Source organism: Microcaecilia unicolor, unplaced genomic scaffold (assembly GCF_901765095.1).
Source record: "Microcaecilia unicolor unplaced genomic scaffold, aMicUni1.1, whole genome shotgun sequence".
NCBI lineage: Eukaryota > Metazoa > Chordata > Amphibia > Gymnophiona > Siphonopidae > Microcaecilia > Microcaecilia unicolor.
The window spans coordinates 273,167-296,012 of record NW_021963030.1 but is presented as its reverse complement, the minus strand read 5'-3'; the positions used below and the strand labels follow the sequence as shown (position 1 = coordinate 296,012).

The following is a 22,846-nucleotide window of genomic DNA, read 5'->3' as shown; positions in this document are numbered from 1 at the left end:
ACAAGTTTGTGTATAGTGTTTTTGCAGTGGAGAGATTGTGTTTGGCCTTACTGAGGTGGCACCAAAACATCAGAAAAGGTGTAGAGCCTAAATCATTACACTACCTCTTGAAGGATCTACATATAGTGCAGGGGCCCGGCCCCGGTGGAGGACGGAGGGGAGCGGGTGGAGGCGACCTCAGGAGGGGGGGGGGCCCAGGGGCGGCCTTCTTCCGGGCCCGGCCCAGTCTCTTTGCGGCCCCTGGCTGTGATGATTGGGCTGAGCTGAGAGCAGGACATCACAACTGGGAAAAAACAAGACATAGTTGTGAATAAAGACCCAGGCTGCTGTTACCAATAGAGGTACCTAGCAGGGGAGGACGGATATTGACAATATCATCCCTAGGGTAGAGTGAATCAGGGCAACTGTATTTTAGAGGCCCCCAAACTTCCAAAGTCTGGGCATAATCTTCTGCCTAGCCCGTGCCTGGCATGATCCCCTCCCTCCTCCATACTGACAGCAGGTGGGAACCTGCAATCTGAACCAAGAGGAGAATCTATAATGTGACAGGACTCATTGACACCATGCATTCATAGACAGATGATCAAAAGCCCCGCGCTGTTCCAACAGCGCTCTAAAATAGTGCTGGAACAGAACGGGGCTTTACTGCACCAATGATCAGAGATAATTGCATACAAATTTAAGCACGCAATTATCGCTGATCATGGGGTAGAAGTGTGGGCGAATTGTGCTTGAGCATGAGCTAAGCACAATCCTCTAACACTTGTTTGACAGGTCTGGGCTTCAGACTTCAAACTGATACTGGCAGACATACTTCAAAAGTGTTGCACCCGCCCTGCTAGGAGAGAGAGGGAGAGGGACAAACTGGGGCTCTGGTGGAGGATTTTACCAGAGAGAGCATTGGAGAGATCATCTTTTATTTCTTATAATCCACCTATCAATAATTCTTCTAAGTGGATAAGAAAAGAATGTACATAAGAAAATTACATGCACATACAGATATAGAACTTAAAAACTGCCTTGAAATAAATTCAACTTTGTGAAAGAGGAAAAAAAAATTAGGTCAGCCTTCAGATGCTGGTCCTTCTCCTCCTCCTTCATGAACTAAGTGGCATCTGCTTATTAGTCTTCCATCTGAAGCAGTGGCGTAGCCCAAGGATGGGCCTGGGTTGGCAGGGGAACTTTCACTGTGGGCTCAGGCCTACCAATCAGTGGTGCACCCTTGCTGTTAACTGGCGGGGATCCCCAAGCCTCACCAGCTGAAGCATTCTCCAAAGGTGCCTAGACTTCTGCCAAGCTTGGAAGTCAGTGGTAGCATTTCCTGAGCCGCTGAAGCAGACAGTTGGCGGCATGTGTGAGGACTAAGCATTCATGGGATGCCAGTGTAAGCAGGTCAGGAATGCTGCCACTGATTGATTGAGCTTGGCAGAAGGATGTTCTGGGTGCTTTTGGAGGATGTCTTCAGCTGGCAGGGCTTGGGGATCTGCACCAGGTATTTATATTTAAGTTGAGCTGAGGGGGTGCCGGGAGTAGGGGGTGGAGAGCAGGGTGGGTAGGGTAGAGAAGAAATTTTACACCCACCTATTTTGCCTACTGGTCCACCCAAATCTGCCATCTGGCTATGCCACTGATCTGAAGCAATGTCAATTATGTCATACTTAGGGGAAGGGGGAGGAGGAGGAGAGAAATACACAAGCTGGAGCAGATGGAGAGAGAGACAAAGGAAATAGAATTGAATTATACTGATTTACCCTGGTCCTTTGGCTCATTGATCGATTTGATGCTTAGCAGATTAATCCCCTTACTCTTTGATACTCACTGTCCCCCCGGTGCCTGGTTGAAGGCATTGGCTGATCCAGGCTCAAATGACGTACGATGGGTCTTTATGTGGCAGCATCATCTGTGGCTGTGGCTGCCATGAAGGGAATGTCGAGTAGGTGCTGGGGTAGGGGTTGTAATGGTGGTGATAAATGACATTTGGCTGGTCCTCCTCTATGTGTACAGGGACAATGTTCGCCTGTGCAATCAGGAAAGATCTGTGTTAGTGCATGACAGAATCCAGCAGATGGAATCCTGGTGAAACTGTTTCTACACTAACTAAAGCACAGAAATCCCTGAGACATTCATTCGCACCAGGTATGAAAAACGGAAAGCCTTATGGTTGAAAGGTTTAATTTTGTTTCTGTTTCTCTACAACTTTCACCAGGTTTCATAAGGGACTCAATTATTCTGTATATGTCACCCACATTTGGTTGTGGATCCCAGATCCGTCAGTAACCTAATTAGCCAAACAAGTGTTAACAATTGGCATTAACAAGCACTTAGTTGGCAGTAATTAGGAGTTAAGCATGGATCTGCCCTACGCCCCATCCCAACTCAAATGGGGGTGTGGTCATGGGAGGGGAATGGGTGGGCGTTCCTATAAATTAGATGAAGAAGCAAAATAAAGATCTCTTGTTGGGACTTTGATATTATTAAATATTGACTGCAGATGTCTACCTCGATGCTGGCTACATTAAAGTAACTTTGCATACGCAACGGATTGAGGAATAGAGCAGTTAAGATAAGAGCAATCTGTTTATTTCCTAGTGCTGGATCTGCAGTGGGTTTTATTGAATGAGAATATATTTTTAACCTAGGATGATGGAGTTTTTAGCCTGTGATAGTACTGATGACAACCTAGCAATAAATGTTAAAGCAGCTATTACTTAAGATTGAGGCTTTTTTTCTCCCTCTTTTTTTGATAGATTGCTCTTCTCTAGACACTGCATGATCTCTAGAATTTTGGCAATATTAATTTTTGTTATATTTTACCTAACTTTGGCTGCCATTTACTGAATCTGGCTCTCTCTCTATTTCCTCCCTTCCGCTTCATCAGAACACAATCATATCAAGCCTCCTCCTCCAGATCTCATCAGAAAAACATCATATACTACTACTACTTATCATTTCTAAAGCGCTACTAGACATACGCAGCGCTGTACACTTGAACAGGAAGAGACAGTACCTGCTCGACAGAACTTACAATCTAATTAGGACAGACAAACAGGACAAACAAGAGATAAGGGAAATAAAGTGAGGATGATAAAATAAGGGTTCTGAACAAGTGAATAAGGGTTAGGAGTTTAAAAGCAGCATCAAAACGGTGGGCTTTTAGCTTAGATTTGAAGACGGCCAGAGATGGAGCTTAACTTACTGGCTCAGGAAGTCTATCCAGGCATATGGTGCAGCAAGATAAAAGAAACAGAGTCTGGAGTTAGCAGTTGGAGGAGAAGGGTGCAGATAAGAGAGATTTACCCAGTGAACGGAGTTCCCGGGGAGGAATGTAGGGAGAGATGAGAGGGGAGAGGTACTGAGGAGCTGCAGAGTGAATGCACTTATAGGTCAATAAGAGGAGTTTGAACTGTATGCGGAAACGGATAGGAAGCCAGTGAAGTGACCTTGAGGAGAGGGCTAATATGAGCATAACGACACTGGCGGAATATTAGTCGTGCAGCACAATTTTGAACAGATTGAAGAGGAGAGATGGCTAAGTGGAAGACCTGTGAGAAGCAAGTTGCAATAGTCTAAGAGAGAGGTGATAAGAGTGTGGATGAGGGTTCTGGTAGTGTGCTCAGAAAGAAAGGGTGAGTTTTGGTGATCTTATAGAGAAAGAAACAACAGGTTTTAGCAGTCTGCTGAATATGTCCAGAGAAGGAGAGGGAGGAGTCGAAGATGACCCCAAGGTTACGAGCTGATGAGACAGGAAGGATGAGAGTGTTATCTACAGAAATAGAGAATGGGGGAGGAGGAGAGGTTGGTTTAGGGGGGAAAGATAGAAGCTCAGTCTTGGCCATGTTATCAGGAACAGTCGCAGTGGACAGTGAATGATTGAGGATATTATAGATAAACGGGATGACAGTAGGAGAGATAGTGTTAAGTAGATGGGTGGGAATAGGATCAGAGGAAAAGGTAGTTAGTTTAGAGAAGGAAATAAGATGTGTAGTTTCCTCTTCAGTGATTTCAGAAAATGAGGCAGGGGTTGGAGGGTTGAGAGAATGGACTAAGGGAAGGAGAGGTGGAGGTGACCTGGTTGAAAATTCAAGTTTAATCTTGTGAACCTTATCATGAAAGTACTCAGCCAGAGTCTGGGAGAAGTGAAGGGGGAGTTGGAGGTGAAGGCACTTTGAGGAGAGAGTTCAGTGTGGCAAAGAGAAGTTGAGGGTTTGAGCCAAGAGAATTTGTCAACTGGATGTAATAGTCCTGTTTGGCAAGTAAAAGAGCAGACTGGAAGGAGGTCAGCAAGAATTTGAAATGTATGAAGTCAGCATGGACACGGGATTTCAGCCAAAGGCGTTCAACAGAACGGGCACAGGAATGTAGGTAGCGGATTCTAGAGGTCAGCCAAGGCTGGGGTTTGGTACGTTTTACAAAACGGGGAATGAGAGGAGCGAGAGTATCCAGAGCAAAGGAGAGAATAGTATTATAGGAAGAGACAGCCTCATTGACAGACTTGGATAACATAGTGGTAGATAGATTTGAAACACTGGAGGACAGAGTAGAAGGGTCAATAGCCTGAAGATTCCTAAATGTATTGGTTAAGATTGGACGGGACTGGGGAGGAGGGTGTTTAAGTGTGAAAGTTATCAGATGATGGTCAGAGAGGGGGAAGAGTTAAGGCACAGAAACTGGAGAGTGAGCAGTTTGAGAAGAGGATAAGATCAAGACAGTGGCCATTTTGGTGAGTGGGGGTAGTGGAGCACAATTGAAGATTGAAAGAGGATGTTAAAGCAAGAAACTGAGAAGCATAAGAGTCAGAGGGATCATTAGCATGAATGTTAAAATCCCCAAGAATGAGGGAAGGAGATGAAGGTTCAACAAAGAAGGAAAGCCAGGCATCAAAGTCAGTGAGAAAGGAAGAAAGGGACTTATCAGGAGGTTGACTGCTACTCGGAGAGGAAGAGGGGCAAATAGACGGATGGAGTGGACTTCGAAAGAAGAAAAACAGTGAGACTGAGGTGGAAGAAGAGGATGAAATCTACAAGAGGGTGAAAGTAGTCGCCCGACACCACCTCCACGGCCAACCGGGTGAGGAGTATGGGAGAAAAGATAACCTCCATGGCATAGGGCCGCGACTGAAGCAGAGTCTTCAGGGTAAAGCCAAGTTTCAGTTAGGGCAAGCAGATGGAGCGTAGGAGAGATAAAGAGGTCATGGACGTAAGAAAGTTTGTTTCACACAGAGCGGGCACTCCACAAAGAGCAAGAGAAAGAAGGGGGGAGGAGAGGAACAGAAATTAGATTGGAGATATCATGGTATGACCTACACAAATAGGATGAGAGCTAATGTGGAGGACCAGGATTGGGATTAATGTCCCCAGCGGAGAGCAGGAGAAAGAGCAAGAGAGTACTGAGAAGAGTAGGAGAGGGTATAGCCGACAGTGACGAAGCAAGATGTACTCAGATAGAAAGGAGATGGATGAATGGAAGGAAGGAAATGTGAAGGTTGAGAGCTGAGAAAAAGGAAGAGGAAAAAAGAGATAGTGAGATGATGAATAGAGGGTGGACAGGTGTTTCCTGCAGTTGTACAGTGGTTTCAGATGGAGAAACAGATAGGAAGGGACAGTACGAAGAAGAAATGTGTACTGGAGCCATAAGTAGTAACTGGGAGAAAAATAAATGTAAGAGAAAATGATGGCGCGCAAGCACCTAGAGCGGAGGCCCTGAGTGGATCGGAGTGACCTGGGAGTCATCCGGAGAAGGCTGGAAAGGATATGCAGATAAGCTGCAAGTCCTCCACAGCACCTGAAAGGCAGCCGGTGGTAGAGCTGGGTGACCTCTCAGCCGAGGAAGGCTTAACCAGGGGGTTAGGCCGAAGCCAGCATTCCTCCCCCTGAGGGTCGCCTGATATCATATCTGCCTTGATAACCCCATGTATCCAAGTCTCATACCCAACGCCTATCTCCTTCCCAAGCAGCTCACTTCAGTGCACCGAATCATCAATTCCAGTTTCCCACTCCTCTTTCAAGGATCCTTCATGCATCTGCATACATTTCTGCAGAAGATGGCTTGAGATTGGTTGTACCGATTCAGAACCATCCCTTCCTGTTTCAGAGTTCCAGAACTTGCTTTATATTAAACCCCTCCCCGTTTATCAGTTCAGGACACTGCACAGAAATACCTGGGGAGTTGGTGGCCTGGGGCATATCCAAAGGAGGACAACGCAGATATAGTCATGTTGTTTCATAATTAGCTGATGCATCTGTGCATTTTGGATCATCATTAATTCAATTAAATCTGTTAAAACAGAGGAAAGGGAAAATTAGGTTCTTACCTTGGTAATTTTCTTTCCTTTAGTCCAGCAGCAGATGAATCCATTACGAATGGGTTGTGTCCACCTACCACCAGGGGGAGATAGAGAACACTGAAAACCATAGTGCCTCTAGGATGGCTAGCTCCCATCTGCCTCTCAGTATTTTGAAGCTTCCAAAGCAGTGTTAACCACAAAGTCGCATAACATTGAGCTTTCCTCACAGTGAACGAACACCCCAGAACAGGAGCAATAACACAAAGGAAGGTCAAACTCAACCTCCTGTAGTAGAACAGAAATCCTGAAGACTGTTTTCCACTTCTCCCAATGAGGAACATATCTTCAGGAAAACTGAACACAAAACCAAAGTCAATCAGGGAGGGATCATGGATTCATCTGCTGTGACTAAGGAAAGAAATTACCAAGGTATGAACCTAATTTTCCCTTCCTTGTCATCAGCAGCAGATGAATCCATTACGAATGGGATGTATCAAAACAATCCCTAGATAGGGCAGGAAACAAGCCACACCACGCGCAAGCACTTGTGCTCCAAAAAGTGCGTCACTCCTGGCAGCCACATGCAGCCTGTAATGACGGGCAAAGAGAGCTTGAAACCAAGGAGCTGCACCATTGGCGGAGCCACAGCTGGGCCTGGGCCCACCCACTTAGGGCTCAGGCCCTTCCAACAGTAGCACATGGTAATGAAAATGTGCTCTCCACTATACTGGCACCTTCGCATGTTCAGTTTTCAGCGCATGCCTGCTGCAGACTACCAGGTGAAGAATGGAGAGAAGCATTTTCCCACCAGCTGAGATATTATTTTTGTATGTGGGGGTGGGGGACGAGAACATTTGGTGCCCACCCACTTCTTGCCTAGGCTGCCAAAATTGCTGTCTGGCTACACCCCTGAGCTGCACTACATATCTCTTGAGAGAGAGTGCTCCCATCTCAGCCCAAGAAGAAGAAATCGCTCTTGTGGAATGTGCCTTAAAGGCATCAGGCGAAGGCCGGCCAGATAGCAGATATAAAAAAAACATGGTTTCCTTAATCCAACGGGCTATAGTGGCTTTTAGACGCTGGAGACCCTCTGCGAGGACCTGCCAACAATACAAAAAGGTGATTCCGAGGTCCTGAAAGCATTTGACATCTGCAGATACTGGCAAAGAGTCCCTGCGCACATCCAGAAGGTGCAACTGCCCAAAATATTCCGGAAACTCTCCTAGAAAAAAGGGCAGATAAATAGGTGGTTTAGGTGAAATGCTGAAACCACCTTAGGCAGGAAGGAAGGCACTGTACGTACCGTAACTCCGGACTCTGAGAATTGCAGAAATGGGTCTCGACCAGGGACAGCGCTGGAGCTCAGGACACCCGTCTCGCCGATTAATGGCCACCTAAAAAAGACTGTTTTTAGAGTCACATCCTTCTCGAAGCTTGCCTTCAGCGGCTTGAGGGCGAACACTGACGAGCCGTTAATACTAGCCCCAGGTTCCAGGCTGGACAAGGGGCACGCACAGGAGGGCCGGAGCCGAAGCAACCCTCTAAGAAACCGTGCAATGTCTGGATGCGCCGCCAGGGAGAGGCCCAAGACCTTCCCCTGAAAACATGCCAAAGCTGCCACTTGAACACGCAGGGAATTATAGACCAAGCCTTTTTGTACACCATCCTGCAAAAAGTCAAGTATCGGCGAGACAGATGCCCGCACATGGGTGTGATTGCTTTAGAAACACACCGAGCCTCAAACTGGCGCCAGATCCGAGCATAAGCAACGGAAGTGGTACACTTGCGGGCCTGCAACAGAGTGGAGATGACCTGATAGAATAGCCCTTGTCTCTCAATTGCGCCCTCTCAATAGCTATGCCATAAGACCAAAACGGCATGGATCCTCCATGGTCACCGGGCCCTGCGTCAACAGGTTCTGTACCAGAGGCAAAGGAAGGGGAGCCTCCACCAGCATCTGCTGGAGGCCTGCATACCAACGCCCCGCCTGGGCCAATCTGGGGCAATGAGGATCACCATTCCTTGATGCAGCCGAATTCGCAGGAGGAGTCGCCCTATTAAGGGCCAAGGAGGGAACACATACAGGAGGCCCGGGGCCAGGGTTGAGCCAAGGCATCCAACCCCACCGAGCGAGGATCTCTCCGTCTGCTGAAAAAGGACGGGATTTTGGCATTTGTGCTTGAGGCCATAAGAATCCGCTACGGGCGTTCCCCATTTGGCACAGATCTGAAGGAACACCGTCTGCCAGTTCCCATTCCGCAGGGTCGATTTGATACCTGCTTAGAAAATCAGCTTGCACGTTGCTCTGACCTGCTGTCTGAGCTGCTGACAGAAGCTGCAGATGTAGCTCGGCCCAGTGGCATATCTGCGCGACCTCTGCGGCCAGTGCTTGACACTGAGTGCCGCCTTGTCGATATATGTAGGCCACTGCTGTCGCGTTGTCCGACAGAACTCTGCCAGTCCCTCCAGAGCCTTGTGATAGGCCAGAAGAGCCTGGAATATCGCTCTCAGTTCCAAGCGATTGATGGACCACCCCGTTTCCTCGGGTGTCCACAGACCCTGGGCATAGCTTCCCTGGCAATGTGCTCCCCAACCCTTCAGGCTGGCATCCGTTACCACCAGGCACCAATCGGGAAGCGCTAGCGGCATTCCTCGCCGCAGCATGCTGTCTGAGAGCCACCACTCCATTCTGAGTCGGGCCGCAGGGAGCCATGTGAGTCTGTGTTGATAATCCTGGGACATAGGAGACCATCGGTGAAGCAGGGCAATCTGCAGAGGTCTCATGTGCGCTCTCGCCCATGGCACCACTTCCAAGGTGGCCATCATCGACCCCAACAGCTGGACAAGTCCCAAGCTCGCGAGCGAGGCATCCTCAGGAGCAGACGGACCTGATTCTGAATCTTGCACCACTAGGAGTGGCCTAGGGGTTAGAGTGGTGGACTTTGGTCCTGAGGAACTGGGTTCGATTCCACTGCAGGCACAGGCAGCTCCTTGTGACTCTGGCAAGTCACTTAACCCTTCATTGCCCCAGGTACAAATAAGTACCTGTATATAATATGTAAGCCGCATTGAGCCTGCTATGAGTGGGAAAGTGCGGGGTACAAATGTAATTAAAATATATATATATATATTGACAACCCAGCCCAGAGATTGCAGTACTGAGACCACTCTGGCTGTTACATGATGACTCTCCTCTGCAGAGTCCGCTCTGATGAGCCATTCGTCTAGGTACGGGTGAACCCGGATACCCTCTCGCCTGAGAAAGGCAGCTACTATTACCATTACCTTGGAAAAGGTTCGGGGAGCTGTGGCGAGGCCAAAAGGCAAGGCCCAAAACTGGAAATGTTTTCCCAACACCACAAAACGGAGGAACCGTTGGTGCGGGGGCCATATAGGAATGTGCAAGTAAGCTTCTTTTAGGTCCAGAGACGTGAGGAACTCTCCTGGCTGTACCCGCCGCAATGACGGAGCGCAGGGTTTCCATATGAAAATGCTGCACTCTTTGTGACTCTTTGACTTTCTTTAAGTGGAGAATGGGCCAAAGACCCGCCTTTTCGCGGCACACAGAATAAATGGAGTAACGACCGCAGCCGTGTTCGGCGGGCGGCACAAGGATCACCAAGGTGCAACAAGACTTGTAAGGTCTCCTCTACCGCTGCCCGTTTGACGGCAGTGCTGCATCGGGACTCCACAAACACGTCTCTCACCGGGGCACCGAATTCCAATCGGTAACCTTCTCTGATCAGGTCCAGGACCCACTGATCTGAGGTAATCTTGGTCCACTCCTCGAGAAAGAGGGAAAGGCGACCTCATGCAGCTGCAAAGGAGGAGTGGACCGGCGTCCCATCATTGTGGAGGATGGCCCTGAACTCCTGGCCTTGAGCCTGCCGCTGCGGAGCGTTTGTCCGAGCAAAAGGAGTTTCTCTGCTGAAAGCGGGCACGTTGAGTAAACCCAGCAGAGCGCCCCGGGCGATACCTTCTAGCTTCACGGAAGTGAGGTCTGGAGGAGGAGGGAACCAACTGACCCTTGGAAGAAGGCCGCGGCCTATCCTCAGGTAACCGCTGGGGTTTAGCATCCCCCAGGTCTTTAACAATCTTCTCCAACTCCTCTCCATAACAGAAGGCCCTGACAGGGCAACTTCACCAGCGTTTGCTTAGAGGCCATGTCAGCCGCCCAATGCCGTAGCCATAGAAGGCGGCGGCGGCAGACACTGCCACAGACATCTATTTAGCCGAAGCTCTGACCAGATCATAGAGGGCGTCAGCTAAAAACGACAAGGCCGACTCATGCGCAGTGCAACCTCAGCGAGGGACTCTGCACCATCCACGGGCTGTTCCACTGCCTGTTGTAACCAAGGGAGGCAGGCTCGAGCAGCATAAGAACTGCAAACAGATGCCCTTAAGGCTAGGCCCGAAATCTCAAAGGACCGTTTTAGCGCTGATTCCAGCCGCCGGTCCTGAATGTCCTTCAGGGCGACCCTCCCTCTACTGGGAGGGTGGTCTTTCTTGTCACTGCCGTGACTAAGGCATCCACTTTAGGCATCCCAAAACGGGCCGAGTGCTCCTCACTCAGAGGATAAAGATGCCCCATCACCCTGGCACTTTCAAGGGCCCCTCGGGGTCAGCTCATTGAGCAGAAATAAGCTCTTGGATGGAGTCATGCAAAGGAAAGGCACGAGCAGGCATCTTAGTACCCGCCATCCTCGGATTACCAGAGGAAGCCTCGCCTTGAACAGGGTCATCAATAGAGAGGGCCTGTAAGGCATCAGAGATAAGCGCTGGCAGTTCATCGCGGTGGAAAATCCGAACCGCAGTGGGATCATCCAGATCCAGTGGCAAACTGGCACCTTCCTCTGGCTCCTCAGACCACGAAGGCCTGCCAGATCCCTCAGAGTCCCCACAGCCCGACCACAGTGGGGGGGAAAAGGGGGGTGCGCCACTCTCCGACAGGGGATTTACCGTCTATGCTTAGTGTGCATCCAACGCTCAGGGGCATCCACGTCTGATATCAGCCCCGGGCCATCATCAGTCGGAGGGGGACCAGGTAGCAACGCAGTGTCAGACACCTGCGGCAGAGCTCTTTTCAGCCTGAAGGCTTTATGTAAAATAAGCACAAACTCGGGGGACAAAAACTCGCCCTGACCTCCCGTCTCTGAATTAGGAGCCATGGGGAACGGAGCTCCTCTGGTAGCCTCGGCCCGAGGCACCCCTCTGCTCTCAGATTCCTCCGCAACCACGGGGGTCGAGCCATGTGGCACTTCCAAGATGGCGCCCGCTGCCAGCTCCATCGAGCGGGAAGAATCATCACTCGCCATGGTCATACTGGCTCTACAGTCTAAACAGCACATTTTACAGAGCCCCGCTGCTGATCTGCGCTTGCCACAACGGGAACAGCGCTTAACTCCCTCAGCAGCCATCGCCGAAAAACGACGGAATAAAATTCAAAATGGCGGCTTCGTGCCAAAATCACCCCGATCGGAACGCTGTCTGCGGGCCCTCCCCGGAGGAGCTGAGTACCGCTCTTACCTCAAAGGACCGAGTCCACAAGCTCCGGTCACGCTGCACAGTCAGGAAAAGCCTCAGAAATAGCAGCGCTGAAAAGCGCGGGTTTTTTTTGTTTTTTTTAACACTGTGAGGAAGTTGGAGGCAAACAGCTAAAGAGGCACTCCGGAGGCAGAAGAGGGTGGGAAAGGCAGGGAAAGGGTGAACCTATATGCCTGCATCCACACAGGGGGAAGGGTAAGGCAGGGAAAGGGCAAACCTATGTACCTTTAAAGTGGGCTCCACTTAGCCACAACACCCCTGCTACAACTGGCAAAAGCACAGGAGCCACCCCAGGCAGAATCTTGAAGGAGCTGAACAAGCTGCGTCCAACCCTGCTGGGAGATAGAGAACACTGAAAATCATAGTGCCTCTAGGACGGCTAACTCCATCTGCCTCTCAGTATTTCTCTATCTCCCCCTTCTGGTAGGTGGACACAACGCATTTGTAATGGATTCATCTGCTGCTGATGACAAGGAAGATGTGTGTATCTGAGTTACAGAACTAGGTGCGATGAATGTCATGTTCAATATTTATCACAAAAGGGATGTCTTTCTCTCCCTCTCCTAGCACATATTTTATTCAATAAATTTTACCAGTATAGTGTTCCCACCAATGCACTTGGTTGTCATTTATTCCCAGTTCTGTACCATCCTCAGACAGCTTCATCCATTCAGGGTTGACATGTCTGGACTACTGAACTGGGACACCAGAGCTGTAGACAAACCCTGCAAAAGACGGTCCTTTCCTTCCCACTCCCTCCTAGCCCTCTGACCCTCATCCTCTTCCCCCTTCTGTCCTGGTTCCAGTCTTTCTTCCTCCTCCTCCTCTCTAGTCCTCCTTCCCCTGCTCTGTTCCCTTCTCTGTCTTCCCTCTCATCAACATCATTTTTCTCTACCAGATCTACTGGGCACTGTTTGGATCAAACCATGTGGTGCTGTGGCAGGTCAAGAAGCAACCAGAATGCTAGGAATTATTAGGAAAGGAATCGAGAATAAAACAAAGAACACATAATACCTTTGTTTCACTCCATGGTGCAACTGCGCCTTTGAGCATCATGTAACATAGTAACATAGTAGATGACGGCAGAAAAAGACCTGCATGGTCCATCCAGTCTGCCCAACAAGATAAACTCATATGTGCTACTTTTTGTGTATACCCTACTTTGATTTGTACCTGTGCTCTTCAGGGCACAGACCGTATAAGTCTGCCCAGCACTATCCCCGCATCCCAACCACCAGCCCCACCTCCCACCACCGGCTCGGCATAGACATTATAAGTCTGCCCAGCACTATCCCTGCTTCCCACGGCTCTGGCACAGACCGTATAAGTCTGTCCAGCACTATCCCTGCTTCCCACAGCTCTGGCACAGACCGTATAAGTCTGCCCAGCACTATCCCCGCCTCCCAACCACCGGCTCTGCATATCGCAAAAAGGATATAGCAGAATTAGGAAAGGTAAAGAGAAGGGTGACCGAAAGGAGGTGGAATGAGTCAAATAGGAAAGGATGAAGAGGTTAGGGCTTTTCAGTTGGAGAAGAGACACCGAGGGGGGATTTGAAAGAGGTCTATAAAATACTGATGGAGTGGGACTGGTAAACATGAATCGATTGTTATTCTTTCAAAAAGTTAAAAACGAAGGGACACTCTATGAAGTTACTAAATAGCACATTTAAAACAAAACGAATTTTCATACTGGGTCAGGCCAAAGCCCTATCAAGTGTCATCCTGTTTCTAACAGTGGTCAATCTAAGTTGGAAGTACCTGGCAGGATACTTCAAAGTAGACGGATTCCATGTTACCAACCCCCAGGGATAAGCAGTGGATTTTCCCAGATCAGGAGCGTTCAGGTATGGAAAGCTAAGTGTGTGTACGTGGTGGAGGTGAGTTGTTTTGATAACCCACGTCACCTCCTTCCCTGCATCTGTTCTAATAAGAAAGAGCCTGCCCCCCCCTTCTTCTCCCTCCTGCATCACAGCTTAAATGAAAGGAAGACTCCACTCTGCCCCAGCACCCCTTCCCTCTCTCCTGTAGTTAATAAGGTAAAAAAAAGAAAGAAGTCCCCCCCCCCCACTTCGAAAAGAAAGACAGAAGTCCAAAAGACAGCCGGCGTGGTTAAAAAGTGAGGTGAAGGAAGCTATTAGGGCTAAAAGAAAGGCCTTCAGAAAATGGAAGAAGGAACTGTCTGAAAATAACAAGAAGCAGCATAAGGAGTGTCAAAGCAAATGCAAGGTGCAGATAAAGAAGGCCAAGAGGGATTACGAAAAGAAGATAGCATTAGAGGCAAAAAAACATAGTAAAATTTTTTCAGTATATTAAAAGTAGGAAGTGTTGGATTATTTGTAGTAAATAATTAGCAGATTTTAGTACACACAGCTTCAGCTTTAGAAATGTTAATTTCTTTCTTCATCTCTCTCTCATTCACCCCTGAATAATTCACTGCTGAGTCACTTTAAAGTTGAAGTAACAAAACATCTGTTTACTCACAGTTTGTAGTTAGATTATAATCAGACAGGCTTATATATACATATTACTATACATTTGTATTATCAGCTCCTTCCATGTGCTTAGATGGTAATGGATGCTCACACCACCATAGATCCTCTCAGGTTAGGAGAGATCATGAGCTCCATGTGCTCCATGTGCTGCATCTGCTGCATCTAACCCCCACAGGAAGTTGCATAGCTGTGTGACCTCTCTAAGTAATTCACATCAGAGGTCACAGAGTAATCACAGAGAAATAATAGGTGACAGTCAATGCATGTAAAAATACAATACATTCCAACAAACCCCTTCTCATGCATAACTGTCATGCAATTATTTATTCATACAAAGTCCAAGCTTTATACGCAGATTCACAAAATGTTCTCTGGGTAACGGTTTGGTCATGATGTCAGCTGTCATCTCACTGGTGTGACAATAGTGTAGACTGATGACCCCTTCTTTCGCCAACTCTCGCACGTTGTGGTATTTCGTTGCGATGTGCTTGGTGCGTGACTGAACCTTGTCATTCTGTGACAGTCGGATGCAGCTCTGATTATCTTCCATTATCTGGATTGGTCTCTGTTCAGCTATTCCGAAATCCAGCAAAAGTTTTTCAATCCACATCAGTTCTCTGCACGCTTCCGATACGGCCACGTATTCAGCTTCTGTAGAAGACAAACTCACAATACTTTGTTTATGACTGGCCCATGAAATTTGTACATTTCCATACATAAACACATATCCACTTGTGGATTTATAATCAGAATGATCCCCTGCCCAATCTGAATCACAGTAACATATTAGTTTTGGATTACTATTGGCTGAAATCTTTAATTTACAATCAATGGTACCCTTTAAATACCTTACCATCCTTTTAACTGCAGTCCAATCTGATTTGGTAGGTGAGCTGACCCTTCTGCTCAAAATTCCTACTGCATTTGCTATATCAGCCCTGTATGTGGTAGCTAGATATAAAAGCTTACCTATGGCTGATCTATATTGGATGTTATCTGGTAAAGGTTCTCTTACTGTTTCATCCTTCAGAAATCAGTGATCATGGGAGTGCTTACAACTTGGGCATCTTGCATACCTAAACTTTCAATAAGCTCATTTATTTTCTGCTTCTGGCTTAGAAGATAAGAACCATCATTTTGTTTCTCAATTTCTATACCAAGATAGTATGACACATTACCCAGTTCTTTTATCTCAACATTGTGGTTTAAACACTTTACAATGTCCTTGTACTCTTGCTCACTTTTGCTTGCAATGAGCAGATCATCAACAAAAGCTAAAATGTATGCATATTGTCCATTTGTGCACCTAGTGTACAAGCATTTATCTGCTTCACCTTGCTTAAATCCCAAATTTGTCAATATTTCATGCAATTTTTCATTCCAACATTTTGCACTTTGCTTTAATCCATAAAGACCTTTGTTTAATTTACACACTAGCTGTCTTTGTTTTGTATTTATGAAACCTGTTGGTTGTTCCATGTACAAGTCTTCAGTTATATCTCCGTGAAGAAATGCTGTTTTCACATCAATGTGGTTTACTTGCATGCCTTTTGAGACTGCAATGCTCAGAAGTGTTCTGATTGTCGTGTGTTTCACTACAGGTGCAAACACTTCATCAAAATCTTCTCCATATTTTTGAAGATATCCCTTTGCCACTAATCTTGCTTTATACCTTTCCACTTTTCCTTGTGCATTCCTTTTTAACTTGAATATCCATTTGCATCCTATAGCTTTCTTGCCAGGAGGTAATTTTGTAAGAATCCAAGTATTATTTTTATCCAATGCATCAATTTCTTCTTGTGCAGCTTTATGCCATTCAGCAGCTTCTTCTGCTGGCATTTTCTCAATCTCATCCCATGTTAAGGGCTCTTGAGCTTCTGCTGACTTTGTTAGGTAAGACAGTCTTGGGGGTGGAACACCTTTGTTTTCCCTGGATGAGCGTCTGACAACAGGTTGGTCTGACCTTTCCGCATCCTCTAAATCTGAGAGTCCTTCTCCAATTGATTCCCCTTCTCCAACTGTACTGTCTTCTTCAATGATCCTTTCTGTGTCTGCTTCCTCTGCCTGTTCCTCGTTAGATACAGGTGAGTTGCTTTCAGACATCTGCCTTGGTATGGCATTTATACACACTGGCATGTCTATTATGGTTCTAGTTTCATATTCTGGATGATAAGGCTCATCTGGGATAATCCAGCCTTTATCAACCCTTTTGTTTTCATCAAAATATGTAACATGTCTTATGCCAACAATGCCAGTTTTCAGATTCAAAATTCTATATCCTTTGTGTCCTGGAGCATAGCCAACTAAAATGCCCCTTTCTGTTGTGGAATCCAGCTTATGCCTTCTTTGCTTTGGTACATGAGCATATGCTGTACTTCCAAATGTTCTTATGTGTGACAGGTTTGGCTTCCTACCATGCCATGTCTCATGTGGTGTGCGCTGAGCGCCTTTAGTTGGCATTCTGTTTTGTAGGTACACTGCTGTGAGAATTGCTTCCCCCCATAGTCTTTTAGGGAGATTGCTATCTGACAGCATACATCTGGTCATTTCCACAAGTGACCTAAATTTTCTCTCTGCAACAGAATTTTGCTCTGGTGTATAAGCTACTGTTGTGATATGCTGAATGCCTTCTTGTTCTAGAAATGTGCGCATGCTTTGTGAAATGAACTCACCACCATTGTCAGTCTGAAGAACCTTTGGTTTTCTTTCAAATTTATTGCTCACCATGGCTACGTATTTCTTCAGCATGTCTGTGACTTGACTTTTTTCTTTCAGCAAATAGGCAACACAATATCTAGAGAAATCATCCAAGAATATTAGCACAAATCTGTTATTTCCCAATGATGGGATATTAAACGGTCCACATAAGTCACTGTGTATTAAGTCCAGCACTTTATTACTCCTATTTCCTGTGTATGCAGGAAATGAGGGTCTCACACCTTTTTGAGTAACACAGTCTATGCATTTCTCCATTTTACCAGCATCTGCACTTATCTGAATGCCGGTGGCCAGTTGCTTACTGTAAAGATCCTGGATCACCTTAGAATCACGATGTCCCAGGCGGCGGTGCCAGATTTCCAGACTACATTTACCATCATTCTTCCTTACTTGCGCCATATGTGAGGCTTCACCTGAAATGCTCAGTTTATAAACATCATTATGCATAAAAGCTTCAGCATACACTTCATCATTTTTAGAGATTGTGCACTTACTGTTTTCAAAATGAATCACAAATCCCTTCTTATCTAATGTAGATACACTAAGCATATTGCAAACTGCTTGGGGAATATACAAGACATCACTTACAGGAATTTCTTTAACTTCATTAGACACTTTGCATTTTAAGAATCCAATACCTTTTGCTTGGATCTTAGCAGTCCCTGCGTTTGCAGTTTTAAGAATACCTTCCTCTGGACACATTTCCTGAAAGAAATCCTTAGAATTGGTTAAATGGCATGTGCTCCCCGAATCCAAAATCCAAGTACTTTCATTTGAATTATTATTTACCATAGTCAAAGATTTTTCTGTCATTAGAAAGCCCTTGTGTTTATCTTTGTCCTTCATACATTTCCTGGTTTGAAAATTCTTTAGTTCCATTGGCTTAGGTGAGCTAGAGGGAGTGTTTTGTGTTTCCTTACACCATTTAGATACATGTCCCTCCTTTCCACATGAGTAGCAAATCAGCTTGCCCTTGGGTGGAGTTTTCCCATAGCTCCGCCTTCCTCTGTTCTTTGCCAAGAAATTTGTTTCATTTCTCTCTGACTTGCTTTGAGAACACATCTCCTCAGAATCATTTATTATGCATTCCTGCCTTAGTTTTGATGTTGTCTGTTCAAAAGATTGCCCTTCAATGGCCTCATTTACAGACCTAAAAACATCAAACTTCTTTGATAGTGAGGTAAAAAGAAATGCTCTTTTCAATGCATCACACATGGGAATTCCAGAAAGTTCTAGCTTTTGAAATGAAGACATAAGATACATAATGTGATCATTACATTTACTTTTATCCCTTAATTTGGTTTCATTCAACTCTGCCAACCAAATTGGTTGCTGCTTTGCATATGTAGTTGCATACATAGTTCTCAGTTTATATAAAATGTCCTTTGGTGTATCTTTTCCCTCCACTAATATGGCTTGTTTCTCTGAGAGAGCTTCCAAAAGCATGCACTTCACATAATAGTTTGCATTGTCCCATTCAGCCATATTTTCAGCTGTTCTGTCTTGGTCTAAGCATATATCTAATCTTTTTGCTCGAAGGAAACATATGAATCTTAATTCCCACTGCTGATAATTAAACTCAGTTAATCTAGGCACCTTGAGAGAATAGAACAATGGTGAATTTCTTCCCTCAGCCATTTTCTTAGCCTTCTGTCTGCTGTGTGGGGGGAGAGAGAGACAGACTGAATCTTTCCTTTAAAACTTAAGAGAAAAATGTGGCCTTTTTTTCTGCCTGGTAATATTTCTCTTCTTTTTCAATTCCTGGACCCTGGGCCCATAACCCTTTTGTTGGATTATTTGTAGTAAATAATTAGCAGATTTTAGTACACACAGCTTCAGCTTTAGAAATGTTAATTTCTTTCTTCATCTCTCTCTCATTCACCCCTGAATAATTCACTGCTGAGTCACTTTAAAGTTGAAGTAACAAAACATCTGTTTACTCACAGTTTGTAGTTAGATTATAATCAGACAGGCTTATATATACATATTACTATACATTTGTATTATCAGCTCCTTCCATGTGCTTAGATGGTAATGGATGCTCACACCACCATAGATCCTCTCAGGTTAGGAGAGATCATGAGCTCCATGTGCTCCATGTGCTGCATCTGCTGCATCTAACCCCCACAGGAAGTTGCATAGCTGTGTGACCTCTCTAAGTAATTCACATCAGAGGTCACAGAGTAATCACAGAGAAATAATAGGTGACAGTCAATGCATGTAAAAATACAATACATTCCAACAGGAAGCCGGTAAAAGAATCGGTTTGGCCGCTGGATGACCGAGGGGTAAAAGGGGCGATCAAGAAAAACAAAGATGTAACGGAGAGATTAAATTAATTCTTTGCTTCGGTCTTCACCGAGGAACATTTCAAGCGGTACAGGGTTTCACAATTTTTCGAAGAAGTATTGTCGGCTCGACCCCTGTCCTAACTATCTGCTCAAGTTTGCACCTCCATGTTTTCTTGCGGACCTTACAACCTACTGCAACTTCATGCTGGAGCGTGGTCTATTCCCTGTAGCGCATGGCAATACATTACTCACTCCAGTCCCAAAGGACTCCAAGAAAAAAAGTGGTGATCTTACTAATTATTTCCCTATTGCCTCAATACCTCTTTTTGTAAAAATAATGGAAAGCATGGTGACGAAACAACTTACAGACTTCCTTGACCAGTTTTCCATGAATCTCAGTCTGGCACATTTAGACTGATGCTGGACAAAACTTCTACATGATAAACATAAAGGAATCCTGTTCAGAAGAAATGGATCCTCAGGAGCTTAGCCGAGATTGGATAACAGAGCCGGTAGTGGGAGGCGGGGCTGGTGGTTGGGAGGCAGGGATAGTGCTGGGCAGACTTATATGGTCTGTGCCCTGAAAAAGACAGGTACAAATCAAGGTAAGGTATACACAAAAAAGTGGCACATTTCTTGGGCAGACTGGATGGACCGTGCAGGTCTTTTTCTGCCGTCATCTACTATGTTACTATAAATACCTTTCTGTGAAAAAGTAGTAATAAAAAAGGCAAGTGCACTTTTATAATATACCACTGCAACATGTCAGCGCTTATAGCCTCGATGAGAACGGAGAAGTGTTAATGAAATAATTACTCAGCTTAGTAGAGTTCGTGTTATCCTTTTATTTTAGATTTACTTTTTTTTAGATTCTCCCAGATTTCCTAAAACTTGGATCTGAAATTATGGACTTGAGTGTCATTTACCTGAAATGAATTTCTTGCTTTGTAAAACTTTACTTTATGGACACTTTTCCAATCAAGATTGCTTCTTGTATAAAATTGTATAAATGGAAAAAAAAAAATAATATACCACTGCAATTCACAAAACAAAAGGAGCAAGTTCCCAAATGCTATCTTTTTCTTTTGATGTAGGCACAGGAAAATGCTCCCAGGTTTCAACTTAATTCATGTTTAATATGGGGTATAAATGTCATAAATAAATAAATAAATAGAAACTCTGAATGTTGAGCACCTGATTCTCATAACATGATGTCTGTTTTAGTGGCCCTTTACCAGGAGAAAAAAAAATCTCTGCAGGAACATAACGGTGCTAGGGTGTCCCTATAACCAGCCCCTCCAAATAACACAGTGATTATAACAGATTACTACTCTACCTATGAAAAGTTATGAAAAGTTATTCTGTCATTATACTTGCTCTGTGTACATCAGTATGCTGCACAAACTGGCATGTTTGAAATTATAAGTGAGAATAAATCAAAATGCCACCAAACAATAAAGAATGACAATGTGGATAAAGCAGCTCATAGGCTCGCTCGCTTCCTCCTTCCACCTGCATGGGCCAGTGCTGTGATCTCGGCTTCCTGATCCCCAGGCCAAACTCTGCCATTATCAAACCTCTGACTATTCTTCCATTTTGCTCTTATCTGCAGACACACTTTCCTTCTTCATCACTTACAATTGAGGAAGCCTGGATCTACCCCTGATATCTGTGGAACCTGCTGGTCTCTTTTTATTCCCTACATGGACTCCATTGACCAGCACAGAGTCCTGCTTCTCAGCCAACTTTTTCTCATATCCACACTCTCTCACCTTCCTTGGCATGTCCAGGCCGGACTGGTTGGGTGAGAGGGGTCATCGCTGCTGGGATCTGCTGAAATATTGTTGTTGGTTATTGAGGTATCTAGAAGACAATGAAAACATCACCCAGTCAGAGAAAAACTGTGAACCTGAAGCAAAGTAAAGATGAACTGGATCTTTTATGGTATTACTCTTGTTTTCCAGTTCAAGTTGTATGACTTATTTCCCTGTCCAAATTGACTTACAATGAAGGCCTCAATTTTCAGAGATTTCTGCCCCGTTAAACTCCGCAGAGCCGGCCAACTGCCAATATTCAGCTGCACAAGTGGTTAGTGCCACTGAATATTGCCTGTGACCACCATGTCTGGTTAGAGCCAGGGTAGTCCAGGGGGAAGGCTAGAACTTTACCGGTTAGGGGTCATATTCAGTCTGCTAACTGGCTAAGTAAACAGTTAAAATTAGGACAGCAAAAAGGCTGACAACTTTATCTGCCAAACTAACTGAGCACTGGTCTAAATATTGGCTGCTGCCTGGTTAATTTCCACCCATGCCTGGTCTCACCCTGATAATGCTGGAACCCAGACATGGCCCGGCATTGAATATCAGGGGTTAATTCAACCTGAAGCTATAAGCGACTTAAAAATCATTGACTGCCGTAGCCTGAATTTCTTCCCCTTCTACCTAAGGAAATGGAGGGCAAAGAGAAAGGTCACAAAGCATACCAGTGGAATAAATGGGATTTGACCCTTGATTTCCTTGGTGTTCAATCTACTTCTCTAACTCCTCCACTCCAGCTGGAACTGCCTAGCCTGGAAAAGTTCAGCGACATGATCAACTATCAAGCTAGGTGCAAAGCAGTGGCATAGCCAGACCTATCATTTTGGGTGGGCCTTGCAAACTCCCCCCTCCCTCTGTCTTGCATCTCTGTCCCTCTCCTTCACCCTCGGATCCAGCATTTGTACCCCCCCCCCCCCTCTATTGTCTGGCAACCCCTTCTCACCTTGCCTGGTCTACATCAGCATCTTTGCTGCCGTACCAGCAATGTACTTCAGACCTCACAGACTTTCCTTTGCGGCATCCCATCAGAGAGAAAACAGGAGCTGACATCAGCGAGGATGGAATGTGGCAAAGGGAAGCCTGTGGGAACGATGCAGGCAGTGGATGTGCGTCACTGCTGTGCAGGCGAAGATGTGGAGGTAGATTGCAGAGAGAGGCTGAGCCATGGGCAAGGTGGGGATCTGGGGACGGAAGAGAGGAGAACGAGGTGGCTTTCACTGAACTTTGTTTGTGGGCCAGAGAGGATGAGTCTGAGCTAAGAATGGGTTAGCCTGTGCCCACCCAGGCCTACCTGTTATGTGAGCATGCTGTTAGGGGTTTAATTTGTTTACTTACTCTAATTTGTGAATCACATTTCCTTGATGCTCTAAAAGCAATTAACATGCCATGAACATATTTAGGTATCTAGCTAACACACATGAATTCGCCAAACCCAACTAATGGCACTAGAACCGTTTAAAAGCACCCTCCTAAAATTTACTGGTCAATATTCAGCCGGCAGTAGTAGGAACTTTCACGTAAGTACTGGAAACAAATTTCCACTTTTAAAAGATATGTATAGAGGGGGCCTCTAGGGGTGTATCAGATAAATATTTGTTAGCTGAGATGGGTTCAAAATGAGTGATATTAAATGTTGCACAGTGGTTCTGATGACCTGTGGAATGATAAAACTCCTACCCCTCTTCCCTGCCCTTCTAAT

At 45.8% G+C, this 22,846-nt stretch overlaps 1 pseudogene; it reads right to left on the bottom strand.

Moving 5' to 3' along the window:
• The window catches only part of LOC115458788, a 35,066-nt pseudogene extending 12,869 nt beyond the window's left edge, over window positions 1-22,197 (bottom strand).
• Window positions 22,198-22,846: the final 649 nt, after the last annotated feature.